Raw genomic sequence first — 6,072 nt, forward strand, 5'->3', positions numbered from 1 at the left:
GGCGTGACCTGGAAGTACACCTGTCCACACCAGCCGGGCTCTCTTTATGCCACTCTGCTTCTTTTTGCTTTGATTGTTGAATTTGTGAGAGCTTTAATAGACTCTGAACATTTTTGGTTCTGATTATCCCTTTTCTCCTGTTTTTATAGGCGCTTGGGAAGTTTGATGTTTTGTTTTGTTTCTTTTCAGGTCAGTTAGTTTTGTTATCTATAGCTGTGTTTGTTTGTTATTTTAGGCTTATGCGCATCCATGAAGTCATCCCCCCATTCAACTTAGCCCCTTGTCATAACAATAAACATGAGCTGGTTTACCGGTTAAAAGGTCTGGTGTTTTGTTTGGCGACAGATCTGGGGAGAGATCCCACAGCACCCTAGACACAACATGGGGTCGTAACATTTGGGGGCTCATTACACATTTCACTCCCACTTTTTTAAGTTCTTGAAACACAAATAGAGTTGCTTTCTTTTGGGTGGGCGTGTTACATGCAAGCACATATTTTCTCTCTCTCTATCTCTCTCTCACTCTCTCACTCTCTCTCTCTGTCTCTCTCTCTCTCTCTCTCTCTCTCTCTCTCTCTCTCTCTCTCACTCACTTTCTCTCTCTCTCTCTCTCTCTCTCTCTCTCTCTCTCTCTTTCCTGGGATACGTTCAATGTCAAAACATTGTGCACTGTTTTGCTATGGTTTCCAGGTTGAATGACATGTTTTCTCAAAAACAATGCAAACCGGTGTGCAACTGGCTTTGAGGTGCATTTAGTGTCTCATCAGAGGTGTTACCCAGTCAGCAGCTCCAAGTATATAAACCCCACCGTATTCAAAAAGCAGTGCACAGAATGGATTTTAATAAAGGCCTCTACAAATGCAGCTGCTGCAGCTTGATGCGCACAACAATTGGAGAAGTTAGAAGACGTTTGTCTTAAGTATTTTTAAGTCTTTTTAAATCAGGCTCCTAAAATTCTTCAAAAAGAATGCCAAAAATGACCTTCTTAGCTGCAACACTTGCATAACACAACAGACTGTTCAACACAGAGCGTGTCCGTTTAAATAAATGTTTTGCTATGTTTTGACAGGGCTGAATAAAGCCCAGGTTTCACCCTTCACAAGTTGCTCTCTGCCATGGGGCCTCCGACCAATCAGAATCCCAGCTGGCGTAATTGGGGGAGGATCTTAAGCCTTAAAAGGTAGCCTTCAATATGGCTGAAATTGACACATTACTACCACATGTGTGATGTGTTTTAATTTGTGATATAATGTCTTGTGTTAGGAGTGAGCTTGTGTTTTAGGTAATTTACCAGTATTTCGTTCAAGTTAGTTGACATCAGCTTTTAATCTCTTGTGTTGGAGGAATAAACTCACCATTAACTCAAGCTTGTTCAGTGTGGGTGTTGGACTCCATCAAGGTTGCACCTTGTCTCCACCCCTGTTGGTAATATTCATGGACAAGGTGTCAAGGCATTAGGAGGTCATTATGTGTGAAGGCCAGACCATGGCGTCTCAGCTTTTTGCAGATGATGTCCTTTTGGCTCCATTGCATGGCGCACTGGAGGAGTTTGAAGACGAGTGTGAAACAGTTGGCATGTGGATCAGCACTTCCAAATCTGAGTCCATGGTCCTCTCCCAGAAAAGGATGGCATGCCCCCCTCCAGGTAAGGGAAGAGAACCTAAGTGGAGGAGTTTAAGTATCTCAGGGTGTTGTTCACAAGTGATGGAAAGAGCAGTAATGTGGTCGCTGTATTGGACTGCAGTGGTGAAGAGGGAGCTGAACCATAAGGACCACAGAGAAGCACACTGCCCACCACACACCCCATCTTAGGCATACAAGAGCTGCTTAATTATTTGCACCATCTGGGGTTTCAAACAGGTAAGAGGGACACATCTATACATTTGCACTATGTCTGAGGCTACTCTGTGTAGTTCCCTAGATCAGAGGGTGGACACTGTCCCAGATACTAGCCAGGGAAGTTTAGTGTAGTTAGCTTTTCTTTCATTTTATAGTTTAACTAAGTACTTTTTCAGAGTAGGTTTTGTGTTTTGTTTTGTTTTGTTTTTTCTTCTTCGTTTGATTCTTCCAGTGTGATATTAGGTACTATAGCAGTGTTTTAATGAGGTCAGTTATAATAAAATGGTGTCAAACATTTTAATTTATCTATTGATGAGATAAAAATGAGAGATTCTCTTCCCAGACTTGTTTCCAAACCAAACACCGGACACGTTTTAACCAGTAAACTGGCTCAATATGTTTATTGTTATGACAAGAGATGAAGTTGAATGTGGGATGAAATCAGGGATGAGAATGTGCTAACAATAACAAACACAACTAAAGATGACAAAACTAACCTGAAAAAACACGAAACAAAAAACAAAAAACAAACTACCCTAACTTTTCTACATAAAACAACCCTTGTGGCCAATCACAGACCTGCACCATACAAGAGGGAACACAAACAAAATGGTGGCCAACAGACTTACAGAAAAGCTATTATGACCAGGTGTTGTAACATTTGCTATAAAAAGTATATAAAAAATAAAAGACAAAAACAGTCTTTATTTTTAATGTAGGTTAAGGTGAAGAACTTGTACTCCAAGCAATTTCAGACTATTTCTATGGGTTCATTTATCATTACATTTTCACACAATATGAAAGGACCGCTGGGTCATTCTACAGAAACGTCCACTTTTCTATCTATCCATAGGTGTCACTGGTGTTACCGATCCTCATTGGTGTTACACATAAGAAAGGTAACACCAGAGACATTTTTGTATAAAGAGGCCTACTAGAAACAAGACACCAGTGGGAAGAGTTACAAGAGAGAGGAGTAACAATCCGAAACCAGTTAAGAGGTGTTAGAAGGGGACGGATCTTGTGTTGGCAAAACAAGATAAATGCAAAACACAAAACGAGGCTGCACGCAAGAAACGTGGGTCCTCAGTAGCTCAGTACCAAGCTGAAAGGTGTTCATCTCATTGAAAGTAGGTGCCTTTGATTATACTGCGTTTTTTAAACAGTATTTAATAGGTGTTTTCATCTGCCAGCATTAGTTTTGAACATTCTTTGCTTCAGAAAAGCTCAGTAGACACTGTATTTCTTATGGTCTTCTGTTCGTTTTGATGTCAGACTATAATAAAATGTCACCAGTAAATGGCTCCAACAGTCAATTTCTAAATTTGTCAGATGTGGAGTTGTCTGTTTTAGAAAACAGTACATGCATTAACACCCTGAGTTTCTTGGTATTCAGTGCCCACTCTGAATTATTCCAATCAATGCTAATTAGATAAGTAAAACACAAACAAATGCACTAATTTGCATTTGTGAATGAGTGAGTATTCTTTGGTGACAGTTAATTCAGAGAAGATACAAATGTAATGTTTTTTTAAACAGTAGTTGGTTTCGGCTGAGGCCAGAGCCTAAATTTGGCGAGAACAAGATATTATAACAACATTTATAGCAGTTTTGGATATAATGAGTTCTTGAAAAGAAAAACAGCTGATGTTTAATGAAAAACACATTCTTACACCGATCAGGCATAACATTATGACCTTGTTTCTACGCTTATTGTCCATTTTATCAGCTGCGCTTACTATATAGGTGCACTTTTACCCTGTTCTTCAGTGGTCAGGACCCCCATGGACCCTCACAGAGCAGGTACTATTTTGGCACTGCTGCGTCTGATCCACTCAGACCAGCGCAACACACACTAACACACCACCACCACCACGTCAGTGTTACTGCAGTGCTGAGAATGATCCACCACCCAAATAGTACCTGCTCTGTGAGGGTCCATGGGGGTCCTGACCACTGAAGAACAGGGTAAACAAGTTTTAAAGGCAGAGTTTTACTGTGTGTGTGTTACATATGTGTTTCTTGCACATGATGCATGTATGCTGTGTCCTTCTGTCCATCTTGGGTCCAAACACCTCACAACGCTTCTGTTTGTTGCTACTGGCCACAACCTAGAATAATGAAAATACTTTGATCGGGCATTTTTCTCACATCTTTCTCTCTCATTCTCTCTCTCTCTCTCTCTCTCTCTCTCTCTGTCTGTCTCTTTCTCTTTCTCTCTTTCTCTCTCTCTCTCTCTCTCACACACACACACACACACACACACACACACACACACACACACACACATTATAGTTGGTCAAGGTAAGAAAGTCAGACATAACTTTTCCAACAGCATCTCAGATGTACTTCTGCTTCTGCAGATGGTTGCTCTGTGGTTCTGTGGGCTGAAGGGACTCCGGCCTCCTCCTCCTGAATCCAGCTCTGGCTGCAGAAGCTGGGCTTCTTGGGAAACATTGTCTTCTCTGGATTTGAGGTCTCACCAGCAGCCCAAATAGGAGGAGGACAGAGTGAAGGGACACAGCACCTTTGCACTTTTATTCCCTGTGGGTCCAGAGGACCCGAACACCACATGAGTAATATAAATGTGTGGGGGGGGTACAGTGTGAAGTCACTTAAGATGTATTTGTTTGTATGTTCTTCACAGAAAAAGAAGCCAAGGCCAAGAAGCTTGAGGTTAAAATAATAAAAGATTGCATCTTTTTTTCTTTTGGTAAACATTGAAAACACAAAGGTCCCACAGACCCCAACACCCCACAAGGGTTAACTGTCTTTTATTTAAAGATTTCCACTTTCCACTGTTCTGCCTAGTATTATCATCCACACTTTGTTAACTGCACAGGCTGTGTTGCATGCGCTCTGTGGGGTTATTAAGAGCTGATGCAGTTGGTTTAAATGATAAAGTGCAGATTCTGAATAATATGTAGAAAAATATTGCTCTCTCTTTACAGTTGGCCCCAAAAACACACACACAAGAGCATTGCAGACACATTTTCCCAGGCAATAACGCTAAATATTCTGTAATATCTTTACTAATGTCTAAAACTCTGATTTAAATCACCTTTATGCAGTTTAAGTTTACTTAACTAATGATACCAATGACTAATAGTAGACTTGAACAACTAACTCATGATTTAAGTCTTTTGAATACAGTTATTTATTCAAAATTAAACCCATGGTGGCAAACAATGCAGTTTCTGCTAAAGACTGAGTGGACTGATAAATCAATGTGATGAGTGAATTATTTTGCTCTTTTGAGCGATGATTGAACTGAAGAGTCTGTTCAGTAGTGGACATGTTTATGAGTGATAAGTATCAGTGGTGTAGTGGACTGATAATGTTACATATATGCCATTAACTAAAGTTTTTTTATGAAACATGTTAGAAATACATAAAAATTACACACTGCCTATGAGGAAAGAAATGTGAATAAAGGCAAAATGACAACAGCTGAGTTTTTTCCCGTGTGTCTTATCAAGTTCATATATTATTAGGTATTACTACCCATATTTGATCACCCTTAAATGAAAAGTGAAAGGCGAAATATCAATATCTTCTCAGAGGGAGTTTAATTCCAGTGCATTAAGTATAGAGCATCAGTCATTTAAAAAGTTAGACATAAAGAAAGATATTTTGGTAACACTTTCTATGAATGTCACATTTGTAAGCATCTATAAACACATTTATAACATGTTATAATGCATTCATATGGCATTATAAACATGATTATAAACATTTATAAAAATGAATTACACTTTATAGCCATGTTTATTATACATTATAAATTGTTGATATAATGCATTATAAGTAGTGCCGATAACGTTATACTGTCAGTGCCAAAGAAGTCAGTCCCAGCTTGGAGAGCGTAAAGTAAAGACAAATACCAAGCTAACGGTGGTGTACATTGACTTTCCCACATTGGGTAAAACACTGATGGCAGCACTAGTTTAAACTCTGACATTTGAAGCCTGTAATGTGCTTTATTGTGAATGTTTTAGTGTTTCAGTAAATCCTTCAGTAAATACTTCAACTTGTAGCCTCACTCTTAACACTGGAGGAGGCTTTAGTACAGTACGCTTCACTTTACTTAGAGCGGACAAATATGACTTATGAGCTCTTATAATTTGTTATGATCAGTACTTATAATGTATTATGTTAACAATTCATAATGCATAATAAGCATGGCTATAACGTGTAATGCATTTTTATAAATATTTATAGCCATGTTTATAAT

This window comes from Colossoma macropomum, unplaced genomic scaffold (genome assembly GCF_904425465.1).
Source record: "Colossoma macropomum unplaced genomic scaffold, Colossoma_macropomum, whole genome shotgun sequence".
Taxonomy (NCBI): Eukaryota; Metazoa; Chordata; class Actinopteri; order Characiformes; family Serrasalmidae; genus Colossoma; species Colossoma macropomum.